General features: G+C 39.8%; 1 long non-coding RNA gene across 1 annotated transcript in view; it reads right to left on the bottom strand.

Annotated features, from left to right (window-relative positions):
* LOC129350956 (uncharacterized) overlaps positions 1-9,840 on the bottom strand; it is a 40,791-nt gene extending 30,951 nt beyond the window's left edge. The window contains exons 1-3 of the long non-coding RNA XR_008604553.1: positions 9,669-9,840; positions 2,641-2,756; positions 202-327 (exon numbers count right to left, since the gene is read on the bottom strand). This is a non-coding gene — a long non-coding RNA (uncharacterized LOC129350956). The remainder of the gene's footprint in view (positions 1-201; positions 328-2,640; positions 2,757-9,668) is intronic.
* Between the last annotated feature and the right edge of the window lie 5,952 nt (positions 9,841-15,792).

Raw genomic sequence — 15,792 nt, 5'->3', positions numbered from 1 at the left:
CTTTCATCCTGAGCTCCACTCAAACATTTCACTGTGCAGCAGCTCAGCAGTTTGTTTAAGAAAAGCATTTAGGTTCAATCTGTGAAGCCCAAAACCCACCAGCTTTGAAAAATGACACCATTTACCAGAGTCACAAACTGTAAAAACAGAAGGAATTGTTGGATTTTCTATGTGAATGTGTCGCCTCTCTAGTTAACTCACCCGGTTACGTCTCCATCCTGACGCTGCTCTGCTGGACCGGAGCTTCTGGACCAGCCGGGTGGACCTTCCTTCACAGATCTTCCCGGTGGGAGTGATTCTGAGTCGGCCTTGGTTGACTGCAAACTCCTTAAAATGGACACATGAGAGGAAATCGTGGACAAATCGATACAACAGCTTGTTCGGTTTGTCCTGTTCTTAAATGGGTAGAAAACTGCTGAGAGCTCTCAGTTCAATTCAGTTTTCAATTCAATTTTATTTATATAGCGCCAATTACAGTCAAATTGTCTCGAGACGCTTTACAGAACCCATATGCCTGACCCCCAGAGCAAGCCAAAAGGCGACAGTGGCAAGGAAAACACCCTTTTAACAGGGAAAAAAACGTCGAGCAGAACCCGGCTCTAATGTGGGGGGAACCATCTGCCTGCTGGCCGGGCGGGTTGAGAGGGACAGAAGAGGTAGAAAGGTAGAGATAGAGGGGTAGAGGTAGAGATAGAGGGATACAGATAGAGGGGTAGAGATAGAGAGGTGGGGGGTGGGACACAAGGACCATAAAACACAGCCACACATCTGAAGCATCCAGCATCCAGCTCTGGGACCAGGGACACTCGGAGAAAGGACACAGAAAGAAACAGAGTGAATGTAATGCAATAATGGTATATGTAGTAGATACATAGGTAGTTAGAGAAGGGCTCAGTGCATCAAGAGAGGTTCTCCAGCAGCCTAGGCCTATAGCAGCATAACTAGGGGCAGAACTAAGGGACGTCAAGAGGGGAAGTCAGTTGTGCAAATGAAAACACAAGCATACCCCGTCAGGGTCCCCCAGTCAGCCCTAACTATAAGCTTCGTCGAAAAGGAAGGTTTTAAGCCTGGTCTTAAAAATAGAGAGGGTGTCCGCCTCCCGAACCCAAACTGGGAGCTGGTTCCACAGGAGAGGCACCTGATAACTGAAGGCTCTGCCTCCCATTCTACTTTTAGAGATTCTAGGAACAACAAGTAAGCCTGCAGTCTGAGAGCGAAGAGTTCTGCTAGGATAATATGGTACTATCAGGTCTTTAAGATATGATGGAGATTGGTTGTTAAGAGCTTTATATGTCAGAAGAAGGATTTTGAATTCTATTCTAGATTTAACAGGAAGCCAATGAAGAGAATCCAATATAGGAGAAATATGATCTCTCTTGCTAACTCCCGTCAGTACTCTGGCTGCAGCATTTTGGATCAGCTGTAGATGTTTCAGAGAGCTATTGGGACAACCTGATAATAAGGAATTACAGTAGTCAAGCCTAGAAGTAACAAATGCATGGACTAGTTTTTCTGCATCACTCTGAGACAGGATGTTCCTGATTTTCACAATATTTCTCAGGTGGAAAAAGGAAGTCCTACAGATTTGTTTTATGTGCGAGTTAAAGGACATGTCCTGGTCAAAGATAACACCGAGGTTCCTCACAGTAGTACTGGAGGCCAATGTAATGCCATCCAGAGTAGCTATATGCTTTGAAAGCAATTCTCTAAGATGTTTGGGGCCAAATACAATGACTTCAGTCTTGTCTGAATTTAGTAGTAAGAAATTATAGGTCATCCAGGTCTTTATGTCCTTAAGACAATCTTGCAGTCTAGCTAGCTGATTAGTTTCATTTGGCTTCATAGATAAATACAATTGAGTGTCGTCAGCATAACAACGGAAATTAATACAGTGCTTCCTAATAATGTTGCCTAAGGGAAGCATGTATAATGTGAACAGTATTGGTCCTAAGACAGAACCCTGAGGAACTCCATGATTAACCCTAGTATGCTCAGAAGAGTCATTGTTGACATGCACAAACTGGAACCTGTCTGATAAGTAGGATTTAAACCAGTCCAGTGCTGTCCCTTTAATGCCAATAGAATGTTCTAGTCGCTGTAATAAAAGTTTGTGGTCGATTGTATCGAATGCTGCACTAAGGTCCAATAAAATAAGTATAGAGACCAGTCCATTATCTGACGCTATGAGAAGGTCATTAGTAACTTTCACCAGAGCTGTTTCTGTGCTATGATGCACTCTGAAGCCTGACTGAAACTCTTCAAACAAGCTATTCCTTTGTAAATGTTCACATAATTGATTTGCAACTGTTCTTTCCAGAATTTTGGAGAGAAATGGGAGGTTGGAAACTGGTCTATAGTTGGCTAAAACATCTGGATCTAGAGTGGGCTTTTTAAGTAAAGGTTTGATTACAGCAACCTTAAAAGCCTGTGGTACATAACCTGTTACTAGAGAGAGATTAATCAGATCTAACATTGAGGAATCAGCTCTGACAGAGTGTTGCTCTGACTCCATGTGTGACTGAGGCTGGAGTGAACAGAGCTGCTGCTGCTCAGATGCAGCTTCTTATTAGCACAACAACAGACGCTGCGTTCACTACGTCTGTGGGTGTGGAGCTGATAAAGAGGATCTTCACCACTGACCTGAGCTGCTGCCACACAGTGAGACGTCCAACAGAGTCACTGAGCAGCTGATGATGAAGAAGATGAAGGCTTCAGGAGGAGGTGGAGGAGGAGAAGCTGCAGGGCCACATGAGACACTGAAGAGACAAACCAGAAATGATTCACACACTAGACATGAAGAAAAGAAAACATCAGAGAGTGTAAAATACAAGAATGAGTCCTGAACATCACAGGCGTAACCCGTAGAGCTACATGACCACACATGTTCTGGTCTTGAAAACGTGTATTAATCCAATAGAAAGTCTAGGGGTAGGGTTAGGGTTGGAGAGGAAGGTCCTTACAGTTGTAATGAAAAAAATAGGGTAATTAATATTACACATAAATATTTTTAATGTTAATACTAAGCAGCCGAATATTCTGAGAAATTAATCCGTGGTTTTTCCTTCAGCCGTTGTAGATCTAGATAACCTAAAGGTACAGTGCAACCACAACGGCTGAAGGAAAAACCCCAACTTTATTCTAAGAATTTTTTGGCTAGTGTTACTTAATATTAAATTATGAAAAAATGTATAATTTTATATCCATGTTTTTGGTACATTGCTACTGTCAGGACCTTCCTCTGTAACCCGAACCCTACCCCTAGACTTTCTATTGGATTGATACACCTTTGCTGACAGCCAGCATGTGTGATCATATAGCTCTGTGGGTTAAGCCACTGACACATGTAGTTGGTCCTCAATGCTGAGGCCCTGGTTCGATTCCTGCTGGCAACCCTGTGCTATATTAGTTGTTCTCATTCTTATTTCTACCCCATTGTCTGGCTGTCTCTCACTACGCCTATCCATCAATTAACTGCAAAAGACTACAACACTTATTTACAAATTTCCTGTTTATTTATTAAATACAATTCTTTAATTTCTTACATCTTTTTTCCCCCCATTCTTTATAAAAGTTTAATTGTCTTAACTTTTTCCCATTTATTTAATTGCTTCTTTTTTATGTATTTTCTTTCTTTAATCTTCTTCTTCTTTCTAGAATTTAACACCAACCTTCAATTTTGGGTCATTTTTAGACATTTTGAAAAGCTATCAACTCAAACAGGGTAACACCGACAGATATGAAATTCAGCCAGGATGTACTCCAGGCATGGGTGATCAAAAGTTATCAAAATGCTCCACAAAAGTCTGAGGGCGTGGCCATGGCGGCCTCCTGAACTTTGATGCTTCGCCATGACACATCAACTGCTGTGTAACTGCCCTAAACATACTCTAATCTGCCTCAAACTTTACATGTATGATCAGAGTCCCGCCCTGATGACATTCACATGCTGAAATACAGCCATAGTCATAGCGCCACCTGGTGGATAGAAGGAAAAGCTGTATAACTAGCCTGGACATGGTCCGATCTGCCTGAAATGGTATATGTGTCATCAGAGTGCGGACGTGATCACATCCATAGGCCAATATACACTCTCGGTCGCAGCGCCACCTGGTGGACGTGCGTGGATTCGACGACGAGCATGGATGCAAGGACCCGTCCAACGCTGCTTGCAGCTTTAATTATAGTTTTATTTTTGGTACCTCTAATATCTTCCTTATTCTAGATAGTTTGGTCTAATGCATATTTAATATGAGATCACACACTAAAGCATTTAGACAAAAATACTCCACCAGACAAGGCAATTTGTGCAAAACACAAGGTGACATATGAGATCTGTAATCAGTGCCAGAAAACATTTGGTTGCAATAGCTTAGTCATAACCAAACCCTATTTTTCTGTAAGAAAAAAAAGGAAGCGGAGTGAGTTCATTTTCAGCTAAGGTCCAGCAACATAACCTCAGTAAAATCTAAGCCAGTGTGTCATCATTTTAATTCATGTAAGCACACAGAGATGTTGGAGGAGAGTGTTCTGCAAAGATATCATACTGTAGGTTGCTGTGCTCCTATAAATAGTGCATAGTTATTATTCTGCCCTCCCTGCGTCACACAAACCCCCCCCCACTCACCCATGCCAGCCCATATTCACTCAAGTCCACCATGCTTTGTGAGCACTGCACCTTTACAGCTTTTAGTCAGTGGAATCTTGCTTTTGCTAAGATCTTTTTGCAGCCTCTCACATTTTCACTCTTCAGCAGAGCCGTCTTGTCCTTGTTAATGTGTGTATTACGTGTTAACATGTATTTTAATGCAGTGAACCTGAAAGATTAAGTCCTTTTCCTGCTCTTATGCACATATAGTCCCAAAACAATTTTCTGTCTGAGTCACCCTTGGAAAAAAAAAAAAAATACAGAATGCAATGTAACAGAAAAGCACAGAAAAGATGGAAAAGGACATTAAAATCATTTGGCTTCACAGATGATGCATCGTCACCCCAAATACTCTCCTGCTAAGTCGATGCAGTAAGTTTATGCAGCTATGTTTTGCTGCAGTACAAACACTGAAATAGGGACAATATTAAGAACTACATTTTCATGCAAATAACTGATCTTATTTCAATATCTGTCATTCTCTGCCAAAGAACATTTAAATTACAACGTGCATTTATGAGTTTATCATCTGTGGGAATAGTTATAGAATATATTTGCACAGATATTGTGCATCAGCTCATTGCCTTTGAGATCTACAAGTTATTTTTGTGTAAATCTACTCTATTAGGTCAACATTATCTGTACTTGTTTTGGAATAAATGTACTAGTGTGGCCAAGAAATCGCCAGAGAAATAAAATCACTTCAAATACCAGCTATAAGTCACATCTTTGTTTTTGTTTCATTTGTAAAAAGATTTCATTCCGTTCCTTGTATCCACCACATTTAAAGTGAAACTCACCTGCTGTGTGTGGTAACTGAAGTACTGATCGAACTGCACCAGACCGCCTTTTACTGTGATGAAACCATTATTGGAGTGGGTGGAAATTAAGCAGTTTAAGCTCAAAGGGAATTAACAGCTCCCTCATACAGCTGTGGCTGATTGGATATGAAGCACATTCACATGTCCCGATATCCACCCAGCCGATAGCCATCAAACCAGCCGCCAACATCACAGACAACAACTTCAAGGACATGGTGCGGTTGTGTTTCCTGCGTCAACTTGTCCCATGACCTACAGCTCATACTAGCTGCTTTACCTTCAAACAAAAAACCAAGAAGAATTTTTAAAAATTTAATGTTATTGAATGTGCCTTTCTTCTTTTTATGTTCTTGCATTGTGCATAATAAGTTAATCCACAGGGTGCAGGTTGAGAACAAAGGTTAGGTGCTGTATCTGGTCCAGATCTGGAATGCAAATGGGGTTGCAAATGCTCGCAGGGTCTAAGAATCTCAGACTAATTCCTGGGTAGGTTTTCAGTGGGTCGGACAAGGAAGAATCTGGGGTGCCAATGAATTCACAATGTGAGAGATAACCTCCTTAAACAGTGTTAATTTTTGACAGTTTGGTCAATATTGGTGCAATACTTCTGTCACTGAAATAGGAAATGCTCTTTAAAGACACATTTGACATTGAATTTTTTGCACAAAGTTACTTTTTAATGTTGAATACAATCTATCCATCCATCATCTGTACATCACTTTATCCTCATTAGGGTCGCGGGGGGGCTGAAGCCTATCCCAGCTGACTTGGGGTGAAGGCAGGGGACACCATGGACAGGTCGCCAGTCTGTTGCAGGGCTACATATACAGTCAAACTCATATTCACACCTACGGGCAATTTAGAATCACCAATTAACCTCAGCATATTTTTAAACTGTGGGAGGAAGCCAGAGTACCCAGAGAAAACCCACACATGCACAGGGAGAACATGCAAACTCCATGCAGAAAGATCCCGGGAAAGCCAGGACGCGAACCAGGGATCTTCTGGCTGCAAGGCAAAGGTGCTAACCACCAAGCCACTGTGCAGCCCCAATGCTGAACACAATCTTTTTAATTTTTCCCTCTATGGCTACAACAGTGTTTCAAACCAGTGGCACTAAATGCATGGTGGACTCTTGTCTTATCAGCAAACCTGTGTTTATTCCAGTGTTTTAAGTAGTGCAGTAATGATTCTTAGTGTTAAAAAAATGCACATGTAACAGCTTTAGTAAAAAGCTTCTGTTTAATTTTGCATAACATTATTCCTGCAATAGATTCATTTAGTTAACAGCTCAAAGAAATGTTTGCTACAACTGGTAACAACTGTGTGTGATTTAATTCTTTTTTTCAGACTTGTGTTGCCTTTTGTAGCATTGGGATCAGATTTTGACACCTGTTCTCCTTAAACTATCCTCTAGGTTCAATACTGGCTGCGAGTCTACTCATCTTTAGCATCATCATGACCTAATGTGGCCCTGGAGACATTTACTTTGGCAAGAACTATCACATAGGCATGTAAAAATAAAACTGATGCATCGTTTGACCGTCTGTTAGTCCAATAAACTACTGATGATCTGTCAAATGAGAGTAGGGTGACCAAGTGTCCCGCTTTGTGCGGAACTGCACAGCATTTTCATCCCTTTTTCCACGTCCCACCCATTGAGACGCTGTCCCGCATTTTGATTGGCAGCTATAATTTTCAAAAGTTAAAACTCTAAAGGACAGATGCTAGGAGTTTTGTTTTTTATCTGGCTTTTTTCTATGTTAGTCAAACAGCGCAGATGTGCGATCACAACCAGATTAACCTGTCAGCGTCTTACTGCCGCACCTTGTTGTCAGTTGCCGTAAATTGTGCCAGTCGTGACCGGTCGCGACACACCGCAAAGCAGACAAACACTAAACTATGGATTTTGGCGGAGATAATGGAAAGTACATCAAAGAAGAGGAGGTGCAGCTTCAACAAAGACTGGGAAACTACATATCACTAGGTGAAGCCGGTGTAAGGTGATTCTCAGAGAGTTTTCTGTGAAGTTTGCCAGAGTTCGTTTTCCGTTTCACACGGTGGGGAATACGACGTGAAGCGACACAGTACATGCGAGACCCCCCTCTCAGCTTTGGTAAGGTGTCCCACACTGTCCCACACAAATATGCTCTTTGTCCCACATTTGGTTTATTGAGATCTGTTCACCCTAAATGAGAGTCTTTAAAACTTATCATGTTTGAGATGTACTGTTTGTTTAGTAAAAAAGAGCTTTCACTGAATTTGCTCAATCAATGCAAAGTGACATCATTGGGAGGTACAAGTTTCCAAGTTTAAATTAAGTCAATTTTCAACTGTTAGACCTGTGAAATGCAATCAGTGCATAGATCTGTCATCTCAACTCCAACAGACTGACAATACAATGGAAAACTGTATCCAGCGCAATACTGCCTTTGTTTATTTTGATGCAACATTAAATAAAATGAGCTAAGATGACAGTGTCCACACAGACAGCCATACAGAGGCTGGCCTGATAGCTGCTGTTGTTCAAGTTGCAAGTAAAAAGAAGATAACCTCAATTTTACCTTCAAACCAGTTTGTTGGCATCACGTTTTAAAACCAGCATTATTCCTACAATAACACAGAAAAGAAAATCTATGTTCCAGACACTGCGGAGGCATTATTGTCAGGTAAATTATCAGAAAGACTTGCTGATCTGGTCTGACTGTGGGTTACATCACATTTCTGAAATCTTGGTGCAAATTTAGGATTGCTAATATTCCTCTCTGGTCTTGAATACATCTCTAAAACTCATCTCTGTGAAATAAAATGACATATTTAGAATTTTTTCCATGAAAATAAGTACGCCCTCCCTTAAAATTCCCCCTAACTCCAGATCGTTGCTTCATTTGGAATCATCTGGCCCCTCTCTCTCTCTGTAGATGATGCTGAAGCTGGACGCTCCACCACGACTTTGCTCAAACACTGTAAAATTATTCTAAGCTACACAATTACATGTTGTAATGGTGGGGAAAATTAAACAAAAAACTTAAGACGAACAACGATATAAGAACCATTACCCTGCAGGTTGACAGGATTGGATCCTTAGCTTTGTAGTAGTTCAGAAGTCTGAATCCATGTTTCTGAAGCAGTAATGGGTTCACTGCAGTTTCAAGGATGAAATCATCAGATAGGATGGCTGCCTTTTTTGCTCGTCTTGTATATTCTAGCAAAAAACTCAATATCTGCATGTAAACAAAGTAAAAAAAAATTACTTTGTGCATAAAAAAGTAATAGTTGCACTTGGATAATTCACATGTGATTTTTCATGTCAGTGTAACGACTTTCCTGTTACAAACTACGGCCATAACTCTTGACATTGCTTGAACCGACCCTACTTGTTTGTCCAGCGAAGAGGAAAGTGTAAGGAAGGAAGCCGATTAGCGAGTGACCAACAGATTTGTTCTTCTCCTTGACTTGAGGATACAAAGTTTGATGGAAGTCCAAGGTCCTGCACTATTTTCCAAAAGGTAAATTTAGTTTCAAATGCAGATCCATTACCTTCTGTTGAGTAGTGCACTGACAAGACTGATCATGTCGCACACACAAGAACATTTTACAAGTTAAAAGGAAACTGGCAGCTTCCTTTAGCCACAGGCGTCTCTGAGATTGCAGAACACAGTTCTGCACTTATATGTGCAACGCTTATATTTTACAGAATCTGGGAGAAGTTCCAACTTCAAGCCTGATCTGGATGATTTATGACAGTTGTGTGTATGGTTCATGTCACGTGTAATCACCACTGACTCTGGTATTATGCAAGAACAGACAAGGCACATTAAGAAAGAGCTTGTACTTGGCTCACATCTCCACTGAACAGGGGTCCGATTTACATTTTCACAACAGATGTTTTGACAGGTCATAGTGGGAGAAGCATTTGTGTTAATGACAGCTACGTTCCACTGAGAGGAGGTGCTGCGTTTTTGCACTTTAGTTTGCCGTCATGGCTTAATGAGACACTTGATGGAACTGAAGCATCATTAATTCCACCTGTGCGTTCCCTGCTGTGGAAAGTCAAAATGTCTGCAATTAAAACAGCTGATTAGACAGAATAAATGGAAACAGCTGTACTGGTGTGCAGGGCTTTTACAAGGAAGCAAGTTTAGCAAAGGGAGATTGTGAGTTAAGGTGCCAGATTAAGAAAAAAGACAAGTGATACTTACCCAGAACTCTCTCTAAAGCAGCATGGCTGAATAGATTGTCTTGGGATAAATGTTCTAAACTTCCACAGTTTGTTTGCTTGAAATGTAAGCAACCGCTGGCAGTCAACCTTGGGACGATTTCCTTCCTTGTCACAGTCTGAGCAAGTTTGTGATGACATGCAGAGGTCCTGGGTGTAAAAACATGTCTTATCAGGAAACTAGAAATGATTTATGCAGGATCCTACTTTTTTTTTTACTGCACATGCAAGCATGTATTTCACCAGGGCCTTGAAACTGGAACACCTAACTGTTGTGCAGCTTTAATTAGGGCTATTATTTACACTCAAGCTTTTCCTGGTGTTTTTATTGGTCTCCATCTCTGTGGGTTAAATTAATAATTAAGCAAGCCTGGTTTAATTGATTAAACAGTCAAGATACTTTGATTAAATACTAAAATCTAACCTTTTACTATATGCAGTATGTTCTTGTAAGGTTTTAACAATGGTATGACTGTCCAAAGGGATGGTAGGACACACAACAGGCATAATAAGAAACAGCATCCAAAAAATTTCACCAAACTTTATCTTTAACTGATTTGTCAGACTTAAAAAAGACACTTGAACAGAGTGAAACAGGTTCCACACTGACCAAAATAATCCTCACTCAGACTTTTGCCAAATTCAAACAGCCCTAACTGGGAGTCTGTTATTGCTGGTAGATCAGCAGATAAAAAATAAATCCTTCCAGCGGAGGAAAACTTACATCAGAAACAGGTGAAATTATTATTTTTTTTTTTGACAACATTCTTTTCTCCATTATCAGCAGCTATATAAGCAGTGCTAAAGGTAAAAGTTGCAGCCATTAATCCAGATAAAGATGCTGTGTCAGGACTTTGCATTATTCATCAAGCAGCTCTCCCATTGGCTGTATGTGAACCTCGGGCCTCACTTCCAGCCAATCAGAGGAAGCTTCATGAATAATGCAACTTTTATGTAAATATCTTCAGAAACTGCCTGCTGGAGGACAGAGGAGGGTCCGGGTGGTGAGGAGTTTAGAGAATCCTACACAGTTTGTGCTAAAAGTAAAATCATGTCACATTTAAAAATAAATATACGTGGAAATGAGTCAAAAGGGGCAATATTAGGAGCTTTTTAAATTGACTTTCACTCCCAACAGGTGTTCATTCCTGTTCTCTCACTGCAGCTTTCAACATCACAAGGAAAAAAGCTTCCATGGATGTATAAAAAATGTATAAAATGTATAAAAAATTAGCGCAGTGGTCACTTGTAGTATTGCAACTACAAAAAAAATGCAGATCAATGCATTTTTCTAATAGATTATCAAAGAGATTCATGTAGAACTGCAATTAGGATACCACTAATTGTAAAACAAATTAAAGATTAAATTATATCAGAAGGTCTGATGCTTTAAAACCTCCCTAGAATCGTTATTTTCTCAACATCCTCACAATGTAAAGTCTAAAGAGCTATACTAAGAGGAAGTCAATACCAGGAAAATTAGAAATTTCATTGGCTAATATGTCAGATTGGTAGTTTTCATTCAAGTGAATAGACGCCATCTTCAGCATCCGGTGTGTATTTGTTTTTAATATAAGAAAAATAAGTTGGAATTTGTCCCTTCAGTTGAAGCTAACAGGAAATGAAGTAAGAAATATGCGCAGCTCTACCCGACATCCAGACCATATATCCTGCTTAGATGTGTCTGACCATCTTTAGATAAATATTTGATGAGCAGATGAGTGATGTGTTGTGGTTCAGCGAAGCGCTCATTTAATTATCACTTCAGTCTGTCGATGACAGCAAGACTTTCGCCTGAACTTGAAACTTGAGTTTGGTCAAAGTATCAGTTTCTAGGTTCATCATATCGTCTCTCAGGCTCCCTCGTGCTCCTGCTTGTATTATTTTAGTGTTGATATTTCATCCTATTGAAGCTTCACATTAACTAAGTTGGCAAAATGTTTTGATGATTCAGATGAGGGAACTCATTCTTTACTTTGTAGGCTCCAAGCTGCTTTATAGTGAATTATTTACCTCACTGATTAATATTTTATTGATATCAATGTGGCAGGGGACAAGATTAATAGGGATGCAAGATGTGTTTAGAGATTAAATTCAAGGAGGAGGAACCACTGATCCTGTTCCATCATTTAAAAAAAAAGCACCATATTGACTGTATTCACTTTACTTTACTTTATTCAAATATTCCATTAAACAACCCAGAAAAACTAGTTGGAACGATCTAATTTTAATAAAGTTGAATTTTATCAATCATTAAATATGTGGTAATTAAAAGTTCCCTGGAAAAACTAACTCCGCAAACTCAACATAGTTTGATAATTAAACATAATTTCATCAAAAGTTGTCAGAACTCAAAAAGATTACTGCAAACTGTGTGTTTTGTTAGAGTGTAAAAGGTGTTTGTTCCATTTCTCAGTACAGTTTGAGGTGTGACTCTGATATTTAATTATTTATTGAATAAGTATCTCATCAAGATACTGAACTAAATGGTTCTTTATTGACCTTGGAAACAGCATTTTACACCAAAAGCTCAATCTCAAAGTGCACTTACTTGCTAATTGTAATGATTTTGGACTCCAAAGCTGCAGAGTAAGCAAGTAAGCTGGCGTTCAGCCAAGGTTGCTTTGGCCAAAGACTCTGAAGGTCTTCAGCCATAAACCAGAAGGTTATAAAATGTTCCTGACAATTCTGCTGTTCGTGGATGCTGAGCAGCAGCTGTGTGCACAGCAGCAGTTGTCATGAAAGTTTGGCCATCTGACCCTGCAGAGAGTTGGAGTGTGATGTTGGAGGGGGGCGAAAATGCAAAAATAGAAAGTGACATGACCCCAAAGAGCCTCAAAAAGAACATGGAATTTGGTTTTTACTTACTTTTGCAGAGACTTTCCAGTGTTGTCTTTTGAAATAATTTGTTACTTACTTGATCAAGATACTTGTGCTATTTAAGAGATGTTTTTATTTTTGTTTATTACCTCTAGCCACATTTTCTGCTGTTGTTTATAATCTCTCCGAGTCTCTGTGGACATTAAATGGGCCATATTGCACCCTGAGGCTGGACGGTCCCCTGCTGCAGCCCAATGTCTACAGAAGAGAGGGAGGGAGGGGTTGCAGGAAGAGCTGCAAGCTGGATTTTGTTCATAAACAAGATTCACACCTATTATAGGAATGACATGAGGCTACAAACAAATCCAAAGTAAAGACCCAAACATCAGACTGTGGAGCGATTCTCATAAGGAGGTGATTTTGTTGCTGCTGATGAGGGGAGTTAAGATGATGAGTGAACAGACTAGCTCACTACTTGCCTGATGAGATGCAGAGGATGATAAAGGTACTGGAGGAGTAAAAGCAGGCCGATGCTGGAGGAGGGGGATGAGTGCGATGGAGTGAAGATACTTTGCCTCCCCCTGGAGCAGAGGAGACAGGGACACAGATGTCAGAGAACAAAAATCCCCCTGAGAGACGAGGGCAAAATCTGCTCGTTTCTCAGCTCTGCACCGTGAAACACAATTCGTGAGAACTTGGATGTCTAATTGGCTGCATGTGGGAGCGTCATACTTGCACACTTTTTGCCCTGTATCTCTGGACATCTGCTGTTAGAATTATGACCCCGAGTGTACAGATGGGATGAGAGTGAAGGATTGCCACGCTGCCTTTTTCTAGCGTGTTTTTTACCTTTTGAACTTTGCTGTTATTATTTTAATCCACAGTCAGATTTTCCATTATTTCATTGATACCTTCATATTTAGATTATGCAATCACATTGTTTGTTTACTGTAAATAGAGGAAAAGCTGGTTGAGGTTCAGTTTAATGTATTTGCACAATTTACAATCAAGCATATGATTAAAATTGATGTGCACAGAGACAGATTAGTTAATACTATAACAGCTATAGTCATATGGGAATTTGCTTATGACAGTTCTAGACAAATGAGAAAAATAACAATAAAATATAGAGATCAAGGTGTTTGTGATGAATATCTGGATGCGAGTGATTGTGTGGGTTAATTTGAATATAAGAGATGTGATGATATGGAATGAAACCGTATGAAGATTTTGTACAGAAAGTCTCAATGTGGTTCTTTCAAAACATTTTACTTTTGCTAGTGTTCCTTTCTCATACTGCATTTTTACACTGTTTATCTCAAGGCTACAGTGATGCTTCAGTGTTAATTAAAGAGGTTATGTTACTATTATTAGCTTCAATGTTTTTCCGACTGCTGAATGTGTTTGATTGTTTCACTTTGTCATTGAGTTTGTGTAACCTTTTTACATTACTTAGTGTTTTATTTTCACCTTGTCATTACATTGTGTTATTGTGAATCTATTTTTGCTTTGGTGTGGGCTTTTTTTTCCAAATGTATTTAGCTTGAGAACATTCAAAGTTGCACACATGGAGTTATTCCCCAACATGTCCTTGACAATGACCACTGTCCACTGGCATTAATGTCACTGCAGCCACTTGTTGAGTTCGTCTGACTGTCTGTGGGTTTAACGTTTGTCCACTGATGATTGTGACCCTAGCAATGACCCAGCTAGAACATTCTTTTGCTCTTATGTTCTGGCAGTTGAGATGGCTTGTGATTGGAGGATGCTGGTAGACTTGGACCAAGAGCTCTGCTTGACACCTGAGATTGCATCCACCAACCTGCGACCAGACCTGGTGCTATGGTCAGCTTTGCTTAGGCATTATTGAGCTCACAGTGCCCTGGAAGAGCTCAGTAGAGGAGGCCTATGGGCACAAGAAGATGAGATATATGAGGGTTGCCGCCGATGCAAAACAGCGAGGCTGGAAGGTAAGGGTCTCCACCTGGGCCTTCAAGTGAGTAGATGGCATCTAGGGGGTGAACCTGGGATGCTGGGATTCGCTGCTGAACCCTCTGGAGGTGTCGTGGGCCTATCAGTAAAACATCTAGGACATAGGGCACCCACTTGATAATCCAGAGGATGCCCTCACTCACTACATCATCCCACAGAGTCTTAGTAGGTGTCTCATGTATGCAAGAAGGGATGTCAACATCTAGTCCTACACAACAGTTCTAAGAAGGCTCTTGAAAAGTTCCATTGAAGGTAAAAATGTTCAGTGAGAACATTGTTAGACTGTTATGCCTCAATGTGCTAAAAATTGAATGTTGCACTGAAAATGTTCTTTCTTTGTTGTCATGTAGCATTCTGAAACAATGTGTTCTCTTAATAGAATATCCAAAATGTCCTCAGAACATTGCAGCCAGATTGTTCCACCTTCCAACAGTAATGTCAAAGAACATTCTGTCATCTGAGATTACAAAAACGTCTTGAAAATGTTTTTGAATGTTCTATCAAGAACATCCTTCCTTCATTATTAGGGTGAAAATATTGTATATTATATGTATAACGTTGTGTAATGTGTTCCCTCAACAAAAAGACTAAATGTTCCATCTTTAATATGCAGCATCACAGAAACATTAAAAAAAACATTCGGTATAAAGCAAATTAAAACATTCTTGAAAAGTTTGTTGAACATTTGATGAAAACATTTTCTTTAAAAATGACTAGAACTTTGATCCAGCTAGTTTTTCACTGCTCGGAAAACATTCTGAGAAAGTTTTAGTAAGGTTCTAATAATGTTTTTAGAGGGAACTTCCATTTTGGGTCCCAGAATGTTCTTCTGAAAGGCAACGTTCTTCATACATTTTCAGAATGTTGCACTGAGAACATTCGCTTTTGATTATTATGGAAACGTTTGATAGAACTTTCTCAACATCCTGAAAACATCCTCAGAACATTACAGGGAAAATGTTCCACCTTTGTTAATGTTTCTTAAAGAATCCATGAAGAACATTCCTTCTTCCTTGATAACATCTTGAAAACATATTAGAATTTTGGTTCTTCTTTTGTTTTCAAGGAACATAATCTGACAGCATCCTCCAAACATCAAATGAATGTTAAAATGTTCTGTCTTAGTTCACTTTTAACCTCATAAGAACATTACATGAAATGATAAAATAACCTTCAAACATTTTTGAACATCAGATTATTTCTTTTCATCACCAGAACTTGTAGATGATGTGAGTGTTTTGGGAACGTTTCCTGCCACTTTCTTCTCCAGTCAGATAAAAGCTACCAGATTAAGC

Source organism: Amphiprion ocellaris, chromosome 17 (assembly GCF_022539595.1).
Source record: "Amphiprion ocellaris isolate individual 3 ecotype Okinawa chromosome 17, ASM2253959v1, whole genome shotgun sequence".
Lineage (NCBI taxonomy): Eukaryota > Metazoa > Chordata > Actinopteri > Pomacentridae > Amphiprion > Amphiprion ocellaris.
The sequence above is the reverse complement of the archived record's forward strand: the minus strand, read 5'-3'. Positions and strand labels throughout refer to the sequence as shown.